The sequence below is a fragment of the Aedes aegypti genome, chromosome 2 (genome assembly GCF_002204515.2).
Source record: "Aedes aegypti strain LVP_AGWG chromosome 2, AaegL5.0 Primary Assembly, whole genome shotgun sequence".
Lineage (NCBI taxonomy): Eukaryota > Metazoa > Arthropoda > Insecta > Diptera > Culicidae > Aedes > Aedes aegypti.
Window position 1 is genome coordinate 103,540,535 of NC_035108.1, and position 18,000 is coordinate 103,558,534.

The following is an 18,000-nucleotide window of genomic DNA, read 5'->3' on the forward strand; positions in this document are numbered from 1 at the left end:
TATATGGACACATGTTAGATATTTGCGGAAATACGAAAAATCTTGCATAACTGAAACACTCGTATCTGTAGTACCGTGATGCAAGGATTCACCACGCGGGGTGATCTAAAGCTTGAATCTATCCCAACCGATCAGACAACGAACGGAACACCGCAATGTGGAGCAAGTCAAGTCCTGATAAGAACTGGAACTTGCTGAATTTTGTTCAAGGTCTCACTCTCGTCGTTGCCGGAGTGCTGGACTGACTAGTCAATACACACGGAACGAAGGAGCTGCTGGATTGGGGCTACGCAGTGTGCTGTTGTGTGTGCGGCACGCGATGACCGTCTGGTTGCACCAACTACTATTAGGCGTTAATACGACCTAGGGCTGGTAGCGACCAGGCAGCGAAATAATAGAGCTCTAAAGCCATTGGTAATCGAGTGGGCAGCTCGTTGTTTTTAAGCACATGAGTATACCAAGATAAAAACTATCATAACTGAGAGATAGAGGAGGATCTTCTCTTCGTCGTAAATCCATTCGATTGCTCAGTAACAACAGCCTAAATACTTGGTTACCAATGGCTCTTAGGACGAGATAATAAGTTATACGAGAATTTATAATCTTGCCCAGAAAGCCATTGGTAACTAAGTGCGTAGCTTGTTAAGCCTCGAAAAAAAATCTGATTTCTCGACAGAAATGTCTTAGAAATATTCACAAGATATCCAAGAAAATAAGTCAAGAATCCCTACACTGCATATATACGCATAACAGTCCCATGTTCTATGGAATTTACTTTAAACATGGGACTGTTATGAGCATATGGGTAGTACATTGTCTGACACTTTGTTTTTCAAATCAGACAAAGTGGATGTCAAAATATAAACTGAGAAAAACTTTGTTTTGAAATTTTAGTTTGAGAAGCTTTATCAGTTTATAATTTCTCTATAATCACATAACGAAATTAGTGACTTCAGTAACCATTTTTGTAAAAAGTGTGTCTTTAGTGACATTTTGTAGAAAATAGTTAGAAATACCCCAGGTTGAAAATAGTGATCAACTGTTACTCAGAAGCAACTCGACCAGCCCTGCGGCCTGCCGCTGAGCTAAGCAGATAACCACCACAACCGTGTATTGATCACATACGGCTACGCAACGAACGAACCTCTTCTGTATACAGTGTGAGCTGTGCGGCTTGCTAGCTCATAAGCTCGAATTCAAGTTTGTGGATGGGTTAAAATACAATCGAGCTCAACATTTTTTTTTTTCTTTTTTTGATGGATGCGTTTAATGACTGGCTGACGGACTGGACCAACGAGCAGCCGTGCGCATCGATCGATTGTTGGTAAGGGATCGTCCATTAACTATGTAAGGGATTGAGATTTATTATCCGCCATAAAATTTATTTTTAAGCTACGTACACAAAATCTTAACATGGGAGAAGAAGCGTTGAAAAACCCCAAAAATTGTCGTGCGTAATTTATAAACACCCCCAAATGTATGTACATACCAACCCACAGATGCGGATCGAATGGATGGATGGAACGATGGGTGAACACGTTCCAAAGTCACATTGTTGAGGAATGCCGACAGGGCTTCCATAAAGAAGTTGAGAAGCTGGATCAAAGCTGTTTCAGAACGGTCAAATGGACGGGGTTGAGATCATCCCCTCTGGTTTCGAGTATTCCCTAAATTCGAAGAATATTTCAGATGCTGTTACTTCTAATTACTAGCATCCTACCGGAAGCGGGCCATTTGACATAACGCCGTTTAGCATAATGGTTATTGGGCATAATGGTCATTTCGCATAATCAGAAGTAAAGCCTTTCAAAAATGGTATACCAACTGTTTTGTTTTTTGACTACTATAAGATTTATATGGATTGAAAATATACTGAATGAACTTCAAAATCGATTTTTATCTCACTGCAAGATTTAAATACAATGGCTGATAGCGACTAAGTGTCTTAAAAATAAGAAGTTTTGAAACCTCGTTTGAAAAAAAAGACCAAAAAAGACATCAAATAGGAGCCATGAAAACAATAGTAAACCAAACAGGCATCAGAAGATAGGATTATTATACCTCAGGAAATCTTTCAAAGCGTTTTTTAAGAATATTTTTAAGATTTTTTTTTAATTACTCATCAGATTACCGTGTACGCACCTAACTTTGCGCATTTTAAACAAGCATGAAAAATATATAATTATTCAATTTTTTTTTTTTTTTTTTTTTAAATTTCTTTATTAGTATCATTTCAAACATTACATTCATTTCTTATATCTAGGTGTTCTGTGTTATTAGACAACACTATCATCCTAATTTGGTAAAACAAATTTAAGATTTAATTAACATTTTGTTAACAACATAATACATTTCATTTGCCGTAGCAGTTCAGTTTTTTTTTACAGGTGAGTTGATTTCACCTGCTTATAAGAGAAAAAAAAATTTTTTAATATACTTAACCTAACTTAACCTAAACATATAACGCATTAATCGTGGCAATAAAAGATTGTAACGATTTTTGCCTGAAATTATTAATGATTGTATTTGACATTTGTTCCAATGTTTCAACATTGGATATTCTATGTAACTCATTGGTACTATACCAAAGAGGAAGCCTCAGAATCATTTTTATAATTATTCAATGATTTTTTCAACAATTCTGTTTCAGCAACATGTTGGTTTATGTAAAATAAGTATTCGACATACATTTGTTTACTAAGAAACCCTTGTTCATGTTAGTAAATAACCAAAAAACCTTATCGTCACACGTATAAACCTTAACGTTTACACCGTCTGAGCACAAGCGCTAAGGAGTGGCTCTGCCAAAAATAAACATTTTTCTGAACAAACCTGTTTTGTGAGAAGTATATTTGTAGTATATATGATTCACGTTCCAGTTGTATAGCAATGAAAAATAATGAATCGCTAGTGATCAACGATACATCTCCCGAACTAATTGATGTTTTCTATGGATTAGATTTCAGTGGAAAGCAAGGGTCCGTCCATTAAGGGACAGCCCCTAAGCAACTTGCAGCTTGAAATACTAATGGACAGTACTGCAAACGAGAAAACTCTCGAGCATAGCTCGCCTAAGCTTCAATTGAAGCACATAACTGCTAAAGACTCGTTAAGTTCATCTGGAAATCCTCCACTTCCAGCTGACGACATGTACAACAGAGAAAATTTTCTTCAAAAAGCTTCCAAATTGTGAAATCGAATCGTTCACGACCATTAGCAGAGAATATGAACGTCGAATTTGGATAGTTATTCAAAGAGATGGAATAAAATAAGAAAAACGAGAAACAGAAACAACAAGAAAATAAAAAAGGTTAAGAATTAAAAAAAAAACAAGAGAATAAATTATATAAAGCAACGTACGAAAACAAATAAGCATAAACTCAAGCTGTCTGATTCATTTTCGCGCACTCGGAGTGTATTTTCGCTGGCTTCGTTCGTTTGCCCAGTGCTTTGCAAAGGCCAGAGCAGAGTGCGTGGTCTTTTGATTTGGTTGCGTGTTCCGGTGGGACGCGCAACGGAGTCAAGACCAATCGTGTTCGGTTCGTGTTGATCAAGTGCGAAAAGCTTCGTCTTCAGCCGAGGATGAAGTACTGGTGAGATCGTTTCATGCTTATGATAATTCATTTTTATCGTGGCTATAAGTAGCTTTTATTTTATTTTCAAACAAGCTATAAATGATTTGTCACTACAAGTTTCGACTTTTTCGCGTTTCATTTAAACTTAATATATTATTATTGGTCAAAATAACCTTTGAATAGTTCGACATTATGATTGTCGACGTAAGACATTTTTTGTTGCAACGTAACTTTTTTTTTAATGTTCAAACATACTTTGAATGGTTCGTCATTTACATGTGTCATACATGTGTCGACAATACCCTTATTTCTGTTACATACACTTTTAAAATACACAATCCTTTCTGTCTTCGTCATTCCTGAAAAAAACCTTTGAATAGTTCGATATTATGAATGTCGACTTTTTTATAATTTCTTTCAATATATTTTTACTGCGATACAAAAATGCACCACTAGTTTTAAGTTTCGTATGTTCCTTCCTAATCAGGGTTCTGAATTATCGTATGATGCGAAATCTATGATTCTTCGCACGTAAGGAGAATGCTTTTTCGCTTCCTCACGTGAATATCTTTTTTCGCTCACACTTATTTTCCCTAGAGTTACGATGGAGGATAACCGAAAATCATTCCACTCCGGGGATAATTTCTTTTTCACCCCATCATATTTTCGCTCACCAACTTCTCCCGAGAATTATCACTATGTGAACAAACAAAAACTGGTGCCGCCGACGGGATTCGAACCTACAACATTGCTAAAAACAGCCGCGATGCGTGCACGCTATCCATGCTACCACATCAACTTGACGAAAGCAGCAGTTAATTTGATACATAAAAGCAACTGCTGCTTGTGGCGATGGACACATGAAAAGTTCTCCATGGAGAGGAGAATGATAAAATAAAATTCTCACAGCTGTGGAGTTGTGCCATTATCTATTTTCGCTTTGTTTTGTAGACGGATAATTTCGCAAGGCAGCTTTTCGCTGAAAATGGAGAATGGATGGTGATGGAGAACTCCATTATCGTGAGAGTGAGTGAGAATTCGGAAGCTTGCTCCTAATCCATGGGTCGCATCACCGACCAAAGGTGACTCCCAGATTTTTTTCCTTCCTCACTAACCACAACTGTCCCGTGATGATTGTGGACATGCAGAGGTATTCTCGGTCTTTAGAAGCAACGATCATTACACAATAACGTTCCTTACCCTTTCCAACTGACTGTAAGGACTTGGCCGGCGCCGTTATTGATCAATAAAAGGAGAACTGCTAAAATTGCACTTTGAGAATATGCGGAAAATCCCATCCCTTATTCATTTGGATCGAAGTGCAATTCTTACCGGTTCGGATCAATCACGGAGTAGCAACCATTGACATGTACAGTCGGTCTATGCTATGCTATGCTTTGACAGCTACGCGTATTTCGACCTCAACTGTAAGGCCGTATTCAGTGTCGTGTACTGACTCGAAGTCGACTCTAGTGGAATTAAATGGTGTAGTACTAAATTAGGTTTTTTCATCTACTTATAGGAATTCTACTAAACAGCTCGAAGATTTACTATCATCAAATGTGAGCTTATGTTGTGGGCTTCGTAGCCGTGCGATTACCGAGGCATTTAGCCGCATCGTGCTAAAGAGTGTGGGTTCGATTCCCGCTTCAGGCCGAAAAACTTTTCGAGAGGAATGTTTTCCGACTGTGCCACTGAGCGTTGCATGCTAGTCCGTTGCCTAGTGTGGTGCTTCCTTCAAAGGGCAAATAGCCCACTGGAAGCATTAACGTGTAGTGTCTTGTCTTGTTAAGTTTTGCAAATACAAAGGAAAATTTACGGTTCCCTGTGCTTTGAAATGCCAAAATCTGATCACAGTCCACTCTCCCTTACTCGATATCGAGTTAGAGAACCATAGTAAACACTTGGTTTTCATAGCTACCTCTCGATGATCCCTTGGATCGCAATTGCTTTGATTTTGTGTTCGGTTCATCCTTAACTCGATGGTCTCTTTAATATCGAGTCATGGAGAGTTGAGTAAAATGATTGTGGTGATTTTTCTTCCAAGTTTATCGTTAGAATTGAATTGAATTGTCGCTAGATTAATTTTATTTCTAAATTATCTAGAACCTTTGCATTTCAGCACTGAGTTAGATCACAAGTCAGGAATATCTCCAAAAATACCTTCAGGAATCACTCCAGAGATTCCTCCTAAGAATCCTTCCGGAATTTTTCCAGAACTTCATTAATAAGTTTCTCAAGGAAGTCTTAAAACAATGTTCTAGTCATTTTTTCTGGGATGCCATCAAAAAGGATTTTTTCTTCAGAAAAATAATGAAGATTGTTTAAATGCAGGAGGTATTTCAGAAGGAAATCCTGATGTAAAGTATGATGAAACATAATTAAGTTCTAAAGTAGCCCTTGATGAACTCTCATAAGGTTCATTGATAGAACTTCTCTATTCCTAAGGAAGTCTAGAAGAATTGCTAAGATAATGGAAAATCTAGATAACATTCTGCAGGAATTGCATGATAATTGTCGGATGAAATCCCTGAAGAAATTTGTGTAGGAATGATCGGAACAATTACTGTAATGATTAGTGTAGTATTAACTAGTGTGGAACTTTTAACGAGCTTTCGAAGTATCCATAGAGATTTTGCTTGAGAAATTACTCAATAAATTGTTTGGAAGAACTTCAGGAATGATCCTTGGCTGAAATGCTGTAGAAAGTCCTATTTTTTGGAGGGACTTCAAGTAGAATCTCATGTTGTATTTATTGATAAATTTCTTGAAGAGTATTCAATATATTTCCTCGAATAACCCTTGAGGGATTTTTTTCATCAAATCCTGGAAGTAAATGTGGATGAATTTTGGTAAGAATTCATATGAAAATGCCTGGTAGGCAATGTTAGAAAAAGGTGCATCTTAAAGTCAGCAAAGTCAACAAATCTTAAGGCATTAAGGAACCTTTTATTGGGAAAGAACTTCAAGCGCAAATCCTTAAGATTGCGTAGCTTCAAGACATTTACTTTGGTAGCCAGCTTCGCAGCTCGCGATTTCAAAGTAATAAAACTTTTTTTTCCTGGCAACTTAGGTAAAGAAAGCTCTCAGTTAATAACTGTGGTATTGCTCATTGAACACTAGGCTAAAAAGCAATGTCAAGGAGAAGAAGTGTATGACTTTATGACATATTTTTCGTCAAATTTCTTTGCATAACTGTCAAAGAGAATGGTTAATAATCTCTCAATTACTACTATGCAAAAATATCAGTTATTTCACAATCTTCTTTTTTCATTTTGGAGTAACGTTCCAACTGGGACAGAGTCTGCTTCTCAGTTTAGCGTTCTCAGGAGTGCTTCCACAGTTTTTGACATGATGCTCTCTTTCTCATGTGTACAGCGTGTGGCAGGCACAAAGATACTCTACGCGCTGTGAAGTCGAGAAAATGTGCAACCCGAAAAGATCTTGGACCGGTGGGATTCAAACCAACGACCCTCAGCATGCTCATATTGAATAGCTGCACGTTTCCTGCTACGTTTATTTTTACCGAAAAGATACCCGTTACAATTTGTGTACGGTTAGCCCTATGGACGGATCTTTAAAACTGAGATGCACCATCGCCTTGGAATAGACAGAGCAACCGTGGTGTTTACACGTGATCCTCATGGAAGCCATTAAAAGAAATCAGATAATTCCAGAAGTGGTTCTAGAATTATTCGGCATCTCAGAGGGAGCGACTGAGCTTCAGAAGCCTGACAAACCAGTTAAGTTGCTTTCGACGATTTTATGGACAACATTACTTGACACCATATGAGTCAGTTCGGTATCGAATGTAACACATGCGAAGCGAAATCTATATTTTCGTTGGCGAATTTGAACGGTGTGCCCGTTCCCGAAGGTATTGATTTTCCGAATGATGCTGCAAAACTTTTCCACCTTATCCCGGTACGGGACATGATAACTAAAAAGCGATTTTTCGCATCCAACAAATGCAAATGTACTGAATGTAACGTGAAACTTATAAATCAGCAGTCATCTAACCAGTAGTGGAGGCGCAGTCCATTCCGCCGATCACGGACCGAACCGAATTGAATCGCCCGTGCGTATAATAGCAACATCTCGATCTCCCAACGAATACCGAGCCAGCCATGTCACAATGGTCTAAAAATGGATAAATTTTGACTAGTTTTATCAACTTTCTTCGAAAACATCTCGCGTAACTTTTTAAAAGGGTCTATGTCACAATCAGAGATTATCTCCTCTCTCGCACTCTTTCGATTAAATAAAACAGTACATTACTAACGTTTTTGAGAAGTTTATCAATATAGATCAAAAAACAATTTCCTTGGTTAGCGTTCCGTACAAAAAACGTAACAGAAGAGGGTATCTTTGTATAATAAATTAGACATGTTAAAAAATATAAGAACGTCAAAGTCATTTTTGGTAGTTTTGGCCGCCTCTTTGTATGGAATCCGACCATTGTGCATGTGGTAGAGCATATATGTGTGTGCTCGATCGAGCTCGCCTAAACCCGACTCACGATCGTTGTTGCTAGTGGTGGTACAGATCAGCGCGCGGAGGAATTACGTCATCCTTGGCTCTGGCTAGCCAGCCGTCGAATCGAGAGCCGCCGCGCGAGGGTGATGGCAGAAGCAAACCGGTAAAAGACACTCCACCGACCGAACGCGCACTCAGCTCTAGCACACAATCTCCAGCACTGGGCCGCCGTTTTCCATAACTCGGCGGTCTGCGCCGCGAAAACGTGTTCATCGCGGCGGTTCGTCTACTTTTTTTTTTGGTAGATAAGCTACAGCGACTTTCGGATGGACGGTCGCGATGCGCAGTGGTTAAGATTTTAGAATTCATGGCGGAAATTACGCCTTCCTAATACATTTAACTCTTCCTTACTCGATGTTCCGTATCTCGATTTAAGCGTGTGCTAGAATAAGGGCGTAAGTCGCATGATCGATTTCTCTTCATCGATCCTCTCTTCTGTGAATTAAGGTGTTATGATGCAAGTTTGTTAGCATTTTTTCGCTTCAGACCGCTTGACAGCGATGCAATCTTGCGACCTGAAGTGAAAAAATGCTGACAAACCTGCATCTTGCCCCCTTTATTCACAGAGAGGATCGATGATGAGAAATCGATCATGCAACTTACGCCCTTATTCGAGAAAACGCTATTATCGAATTAGAGAACCATAGTAAAAGTTGGTTTTCATGGCTAACCCGATGGTCCCTTGGGTCGCAGTTGCACTGGTTTTGTATTCTGTAACTCGATACCTCCCTAACTCGATGGTCTCTTCAATATCTAGTTGGGGAGAGTTGACTATATTTCACTAGTTTATGTAAAATTGTGTGGACTATAATATAGGGTTGCAGACTCTTTTTCGGGCATAGTCATTTTGGATTTTCATAGAATGAAATTCTAAAAAAATTATTGTTTCCTTACATTTTGAGGCTTTCAACTATTTTCAAAAGAGTTATACCTTCATTTCTTTGTCTGAATTGATTCAAAATAAACAAGGAAACTATAATTTCTTAAGTTTTCTTCTATAGAGTAAAGTGGGGCAAAAGTTCGAGTGGGGCAAGAGTTTCTTTTACATATTTCTAGCTCAAATCAAATCAAAACTTAGAAATATCATGGTGGTTCGAATGCTATTTAAGTAATAGACTTTCACTCCAAATATCATAAAAATCGATTGAGATTTGGAAAAGTTATGGCTATTTGTTGTTTTTCGATGTAAATAATGTAATATTTGGTCAAACTTTCGATCCATGGAATCAAATGAAGATAAAATATTTTTCAATATTTTATGTAAGGGCGTTTCTAGGCCTATCATAAGGATGCTTTGACGTGGATTAGTTTTTGCATAAATAGTTGGAATCAATTTTTGGCCCATAGCGGGGCAAAAGTTCGAATCTGCGGGGCAAAAGTTCGACCCATGTAAAAACCCATGGAAAATTTTTCAAATTTCCTGAAATCTACATATTATCTTCAAATTTAGCGAAATTTGCCTGATCGTGCGAAAAATGTCACAAAAATTTTACATTTCCCTTAGTTTTGTGAAAAACTGCTATTTTTTGGGTGTATTACAATTAACCCTGTTTTGGGCACTTTTTGATGAAAATTTAGTGTGTATTTTTCGGCAAACATAAGTTTACGGCTGGTAAAAAGTATGCCTGGCATAAAAGTATTGATATTTTGTGTTTTAGCCAACGAACTTTTGCCCCACACTAGATTCGAACTTTTGCTCCACCGGTCAAGCCTTCAAAAATGATTCAGCCATGATGCCCGTCAACAACTCGTGAAAATCGAATGTTGTTTCTTACGTTAGAAAGGATTATTATATTCTGCCAATAAGAAACAAGAAGAAATCATTGCTTCGTGTTAGTAAACTGTGGAAATACGAGACAATAAGTCAAACAGATGAGGCAACTCATCTATGATTTTTTGAATGCTGAGTTGTGTGATTGCCAACTCACGATTGGAAAATTTAATATCGTGAGTTATGAGAATTTGAGTATTTCACAACACTGACCTTAATTATCATGGTTGCAAGATGAAATCGTTTAGTTTTAAAGAAAAAAATGGTTGGTAGCGACTAAATATTTTGAAAATAGGAACTTTAAGAGATCTTACGCTTTCAAAACGAGACCAAACACGGAACCAAAAATAGACTTAAAATAAGCCAAAGAGAGACCCATCAGGAACCAAAAGAGACCAAACAGTAAACAATTAGCTAAACGGAATCAAGAGATAAGAATCTTATAAGATTTTATCAAAAATCCTACCAGGCATTTTACTAAGGATATTTCCTACAGTTTTCTAATTCCTTGAGACATTACGACAAATATTACTGGCTCTCAATACATACATTTTTTTTTTCACGATTCTCTCGAGGAATCTAATCAAAGGTAATTTAAGTGTTAACCCAAAATGTCGTTCAGATTTTATTTCGAAGATTTCTCAGAGTTAATGTAGTGATTCTTTTAAAGAATTTCTAAGCTATTTTGTTCAAGATACCTTCAAGAATTCAAACCGGATTCTTTCTAAGGGAAACTCCAGAAATTACTCCAGACATTACACCAGGAATTTCTCCAATTTTTTTTCAGAAAATTTATCAGAGTTCAACCCAAAATTTATTTATATTTCCTCCGGTATTTTCGTTTAGAATTTATTAAGGATTTCAATCAGGAATTACTATCAGAAATTGCTCAGTCAGAAAAAGTCCTAACATTCCTTCGTAAAATTCTCCTGAAATTCTTTGATAAATTTCTTAACAAAGGCCTCAAAGAATTCATCCAGTAAATCCGGGTGGAATTTCTAAAGGAACTCCCAGGTTAATCTCTGATTAAACTTAAGTAAACATTCCTGGCAGATTTCAACGATCTTCATCATTCCTTGGGACTCTGGTAAAAACTGAAGGAATTCGATTTTTTCATATTTTACACTCAATCGCGAAATCTTTCCAATCTATCATCAGGATTTATTGAGAGATTTGTTAAGATATCTATAGCAGTATTTTTCGGCAGAAATTGGTAAGATATCTGTCATGAAAATTCGCATAGATTCCAGAAGATCTCTGACAAAGTTTTCGAAGAGTTTCCGGAGATTTTTTTAACGAATTATTTCCACAACTTATACTTGGCTCTTCAGAACATTTGCAAGTTTCTTAAAATATTTATTTTATGAAAGCCTCGAGAGAAGGATAACTAATAATATTTTTATACATTTTCTGGTCAGATCTTCCCGGATTTCTTGTAAAATTCTTGGGGATACACGAGGAAATTTCTTAAATGTTTATTGAATGCTTGCCGTGGAAATCTACCACGAACTTTTACTTAACAAACATATTTGCTGAATAAAAGGTAAGTTACTCTTAAAAATATTGTTTTAACAAACTTTCATAGAGCTAACGAATGTTACAAAAGATGGGTATATTAGTGGCAGGATTTTTGATTAGGACCTCTTCAAAGGATGATAGCAGAATCTACTTGTTTTGAGTATGACTGACAAGAATATCTATCAATATTAACCATTTTCAGTGGTCCGTGGGATGTTTCTAGAACTTCAAAGGGGGTCGCAGCTGCAAAAAGTTTGAGAACCACTGATCTAAATAAATGGCTGAATTGGAATTATTCTGAATATAATAAATCAAATCTCTGATTAACATCCGGTAGACATTCCTTGTGAAACATATGATGGAATCACAAAAGAAATTTGTGAAGGAAAATATACTAAAATAATCGATTTGACGGAGAAATAACTAGAATAATTGATGTCGTGTTTGCTTGTTTTTAAATCTTAGAAGAATTTAGAAGGATGCATGTAAATTTCACTTAAGAATTGAAATTTGAAAGCACTGTAAGAGTAATTTCTGGATTAAATGCTGGAATATACGGACATTTTTGAATGGACCTCATGAGGAATTTCTGGTCGAACTTATTTAGAAATTGTTGGTAGAGTTGGTATAAATTTTGTGCAATGATTCCTGGATTCCTCCAATTATGAGCAATTCCTGGGAGAAACCGTGGATGGATTCTTGAAGAAATCGATATGAAAATGAATGGAATAACTGCAAAATAATCGCAGACAGTCCTGGGGGGATTCTCTTGAGATTTTACTGGGAACAAAGCCCTAGACGATTTTTGGAAGTTCTGGAATAAAGCTTTAAGGCAATTGTTGAAATAGCTCTAGTAGGATTTTTTTCGAAGATCGTTTAGAATGACAACTGAAGAAACCGGTAAAAAAATTAGACTAAAATTATCTGTTTTTTTTTGTAATAGTACCTGGAAAAACAAACTTAGAGTGATCTCTTTGGAAATTACTGAGAGTAGCAGCATCGTCATCGGAAAACTTCAGAATTTCATGGAACAAATTATGGAAAAACACTTCTTAGAATGACTTGAAAAATCGCTGGACGAGTTTCTGGATCAATTCCTGGAAAATTGGTAATTTTTTAGAGGGGTTTCCGAAGGAGTTCTAAAAAGTGTCCCAAAAGAAATCTGTGAAGAAATTCTAGATCTGGATCCATTTGAACTAAGCACTAGAATTCACTAAGGCTTACCAGATGATATCCCTTGAGAGGACATGTCCTCCTTTTTTGATCATGTGTTCTCCCGTCCTCCTTTGGGTTGAAAATGTCCTCCTTTTTCAATTCCTTTTTCATTAGGGTACACTTGCTAGTTTCGAAAAATTGTTGAACAGACAAGGAAAGCGACTTTTTTCTTTAAGGATATATGAACGTAATAACCAATAAATACTTTTAACAACAAAAATGAAATTAACTAGAACTACTACTAAACAGCCTAATTTTTATAAGACTTGACGACACTTGACATTTAAGACTCTAATCTTACGTAAAAGACAATAGTAATCAGAATAGCACTTGAATGACAAATTTTTCAAAACCATTTCGACTAGACAGTATTAGTAATGCACTACTATTTCAAACAAATTCTACACTACTATTTCAAACAAATTCTAATGGAGCTACTGATTTTCATAATGCTTCCTTTTCTCAGAAGCAAGGGAATATGGGTACTTTTCAAAAGCTACCACGTCACAATACTAATAAAAAACAGTGTTCATGTGGGCGCCATTGCCTAGTCCGTCTGAGTATTGGTCCTGGTAGAGGGGAAACTTGGCAAAAGCCAGACCGAGGGTTCAGCCTTGACAAGTTAAGCTGTCAGGCAGCTCCAACTGAATACCAAAAAAAAAAAAAAAAATGTCCTCCTTTTTCAAACTAAGCGAATATTCAATTTCATTTCTTTGTGATTGCTTATTGGTTAGAATATCTAAATAATTATTAGTCTTGAATGCGGAGTAAGGATTTTTTACTTACCTTAAACATGTCCGCGAATTTTCAATTCTAATATGTTTTTAAGATATTTGATACTGCATTTTTGAAAATTTAACAGTTTTTTTTTTCACATTATGTTTGATAAGCCCTAAAAAGGAAACCTTCATGGCCTCGGTTTCGTCGCTGTCTTTTGACATGCTGTAAAAAGTCCTTTAAGTTGGTTTAAATGCTTTTGGGATTTCCAATAAATATTTTTCTGCGCACAAATTATGAATATTTTACGATTATCTAATATTGCACTCGTTTTTATCCTACAAATCTATACTAGAAAAGAAAAGCACGAGTCCAAATATTTATGTATTTAACTAATATTATGAAAAAAATATTAAGTGAATTCCTCAGGAAATCTTTTTTAAAACGGCTCAAAACCTCTTCATCCTTTCATACCGTTATATTTAAAGGCGTTAATCTGAAGGCTTGAACGGAAAACTAGTCAATTTATTTAACAAATTCAGAGATTCTCATTCAAGAATATACCGTATAAATAAAAAATTGCCCATATTTTTTTTAATTTTGCACTTCAAAGATCAATAAAACATAATTTTTCTTAGGTTGCCTTCAACTTAAGTTTTGTGTATGAGAAAGTTGAATATTTGAGTTTGTTTGGTTATTATTATTATCTGTACTTTACTCTAAGTTTTTCGCTATAGGCGAGTCAACAGTGCAGAAACACTGCTTTCTTGAAACGGTTTCTCGCACAAATGATTCAATCATCAGTATTTTTCAATAGGATTATCAATATTTTTCGAAAAATGTTTTATTCTGATATGGTGAAGTTTTAAAATGTCCTCCTTTTTCAAAACCAGTAAGACAAATTATCCTCCTTTCTGAAATATTCTACTAGTAAGCCTAGATTTACTGGAAAAAAGTAACGTTGGAAACCATTTTGGTTATGAGACTTCAGAGATCATCCATTGAAAACAAACTGTTCAGAAACTTAGATTAAAATATATAGGTACCATCAGGCAAATTCCGGCGGATATTTTATTCGAAAAAAAATTGCTTTCTAGTGAGTACTGCAAGAAAGTTTCTTCTCTCCGAGAAAAGTGTTCGCTAAAATTCGCCTACAAGTTTTCAATAAGAGACCTGCTAGTACCAGCTACATATGTATAACGGATTTCTGCGTGTATACTTCTTTAGAGTTCAAACATGAAGAATAACAATTGAGAAGGTTTGAAGCAACAGAGTGTAAGTGACAAAAACTGCATTTTAGAAAAATCGAATTTGAAGATTTCACCACCAGCAAGTGACCAATCGATTAAGTTTTCAGCTAAAACGGATGTTTGGTTCTCCAGATCCGTGCTCTTGAAAATTTGAGGTTTGGCTTCGATTTATCTTCACCTTAACTCAAAAAAGACCAAAATGTCACTTACACCACTCAACGTTTGGACCCCTAAATTATCTTTTTATTTCTTACTTGTGCTCTTCATTATCTGCTATTGTAAATAAACGTTAGACTTTGTTTTTCAACTAAAAGTCATGTTTTAACATTGGGTTTTTGTAAGATTTTCTAAAAACTGGACCACTGTTCGACAAAGACCACGACTCTGTGCGCGCTCGCTCCAAGTCAGCCAGGCGTGACAATTGTTGATGATTTGGAACGCTGCTGCGCGACTCCTCTTCGCTATCGGTTTTGAACTGACCTCCCTTATTCGGACACGCCAGATATCATCATCATCATGCATGCATTTGACAAAAGCGAGAAGACAGTCGCGTGTGTCTGGGTAATGTGTGTGCGTGTCTCGCGGGTCGCGAATCGCGAACTTAGACGACGGTGCTTGCTTGCTAATGCGAAGGCGTATTCCGCCGCATTGAGACACAATGTTTGCCCACGAATTTGCGGCGATTTTCGGGTTTCGGCCTTCAGCAAAGCAGCAATAAGAGGTGTGAAATGCTCGCCTGGGGAGAGTTTGTAGGTATCTTATCTTCTGCGCGAAGAAGCAGACCCGATAAGTGTCGGTCCCCCTCTTGCTGGAGGCCACAGCCGTCAACCAGTCTGCATCGATCTTCCTATGTTCCGTACTTTTCTGTGTACTTCAGCCGTTATCAGCGGTTTGCTATGTACAATACTTTCAGTACAATTTGCACCGCGCTGGGCCGGCAGCTGTAACTTACAGGGCATTATGTACAGTAAATTACATGTACGTAACCAGGTATTCCATCATTTCACGTATTTAACACAAAAACTATCGTTTTCGACATCCTTTCTATGCTGACTCTATATTTTTGTATAACACGTAGCAAAAAGAAATTTAATCATCTTTTTCATAAAAAAATGAAAGACTTTGGAAGATTTTTTTCGGAAATTTCCCAAAAAATAACGCTAGAACCAGAGACGGACAAGAAACAATTTCCCTACGCTTCTATTCTTCCATCATCATAGCACGCCTTTCCATACGCCTGACATATAGGCAATCTGCTAATCATTAAGCATACCTCTCTGCCAGAAAAATTACCTTACCCCTATACCTTCCCGCATGAACTGGAGTAGATGCAGGGGTATATCCGGTATACTGTGGGCCAGTTTCAAATGCAACCCATCATTGATCTGACGTAGTAGGCGCCATTGTTGTATTAAACATAGAAAATCACCAGCACTTATACACTGAGGGTGTCTGTTAGTCCCAAGCTGATTTCTTTGTTTAAGTGCAGCTGATTTGACGATACTGGAATAGCAACCACGGACGGCCAATCAAGCTCAAGAATCACTGGAGATTACCCGATTATTTCTTCGAGGGATCATCATTATACGTCCTGAAATAATTTGTCAGGAGAAGTGCCGGGAGGAAACGTTGGTGAAATCCATAGAATAATCTCTTGAGTGTCTATTTAAGATTACTAGTAGTTTTGTTGGCAAGATCCTTGGCAGAAACCTGGGGAGATTCATCACGGATTTTTGGAAAATTTTCTGCAAGACCTGACGTGCAGAAACTTGCAGTTTTGATAAATTCCAAGAATTATCGAAGAAGTTTCCAAAGGCTTAATTGTCTTATGCCCTTCTCCTAGCTACTCCCATGAGCACGTACATATGTGCAAAAAGTCGCGTACGTGACGCCTTCGTCGTAAGTGAAGCCCGTATTCAAAATTATCCTCCTGACCACCGCCCCGAGCCGCGGAAAGTGTTCCCGAAAAAAATGATATCGCACGAAGCGCTCCATAGAACAATTTAGCAAGAGCTCCTCATTACAAGAGGTTTTACCATCTTATCGTACACGTTTGGCGCAAGACGTCTTCGGATCGGTTCGCGACAACGCCCCAGGTGGTGAGGCAGGACAGGGAAGAAATGGGTTATCAGACACTCACTCGGCGCGACCGATTTGTCCGAGGGCAGAGATAGCACGACAACGACGACGACGGCGCAAAAATAAGCTTGAGATATCAGATTTTCTCGGACACTTACTGATGCGCAACTACCATCAACCGACGACCGGGCATTATCATCACTATCAGCAGCAGCAGCAGCTGAAGTGGAGAGATAGAGAACGTGTGTAGTAGGGTGCGGCTTTCATTTTAGATTTTCAATCAAACATTGGCTCTTTTTTATAGGCCAACTTGAATTTTTTTAGCGTGCATTGGCCCAAGGCTAGGCCCTTTTGGTTTTCAACGAATGAGCAAGAGAGAGTCATTGGCGTCTCACCATGCGCTGGCCAATGACAGTTCGCAAAGTTTTCCGATTGTAGGCCCTCTTGTTTGAGAAAGATCCAATGATTGGTCGTTTTAAGAAGGGCCAATGAACGATTTGAAAAAAAGCGGTTATTGGGCCTTTTGAAAATCGGGTTTACAACGGTAAGTTTCATGATTGTGTTGATAATGTTTGCATAGTTTGTGGGTGTTGGGACATGTAATTGAATGGTATCAGAAACCGATTTGTTTCCAATTTGATCATTGGACCTTTAGAATTGTAACGCGAGACTACAAACTTTCTCTTTCTATGTAATTTATATTCAAAAGACCATAGGAACTTTTGGTTTAGGAAACTTCTGAAAAATACGCCGCACCCTAGTCTACGGTATTCGCCAACCTGCTTTCCACTGGTAATGATTCCCTGGAAAGTTACTCAAGGCCTTCTTGCCGCCTTTGCCGGTACCGCCCGTCCCGACGCAACGCTTTCATCCAGATGGGAGTACAAGTTATATTGGTGTATTAATAAATCATAAATTGATTGTCGCCCGTCGCGCTCTTTCCTCTGTTGTGTGGCGAGGCGATTAAGCATAGTAGGACAATTATTTATTCCCAATGGCGGGAAATAATCTGTGTTTACCTGTTATCGGTCGGGTGGACAAAATCGTCGCGCACTGTGTGGGTTAGGGTGGTTCAAATAACAAAAAAAGTTTGAAAATCTCACTCCCATCATTTTTTTACAATCTATATGATGATAATATTTTCAGAGTTATGTAAAATTTTCAGCTATTCTGGTGAGGATTTGAAGAGTTATTAGTAAATTTATATGAAAAAAAAAAACAAAACAAAAATGACACACCGGTAAAACATTACTGTGCACGTCACAACATTTTATCATTTCTTGATAACTTTTTCAAAACGACGTAAGTAACTTTCATGCGGGTTGAGAAAATTAAGAAC

At 37.4% G+C, this 18,000-nt stretch overlaps 1 protein-coding gene across 12 annotated transcripts in view; it reads right to left on the reverse strand.

Annotated features, from left to right (window-relative positions):
- Positions 1–18,000, reverse strand: part of LOC5578257 (phosphatidylinositol 3-kinase regulatory subunit alpha) — a 118,347-nt gene that overhangs the window by 43,197 nt on the left and 57,150 nt on the right. The window contains exon 1 of one of the 12 annotated variants that reach the window (XM_021841790.1): positions 75–222. The exons of the other annotated variants lie outside the window; for them this stretch is intronic. The gene's annotated coding sequence lies outside the window, so the exon portion shown is untranslated. Of the gene's footprint in view, positions 1–74; positions 223–18,000 lie in introns of those variants that run through there. 12 annotated transcript variants of the gene reach the window in all.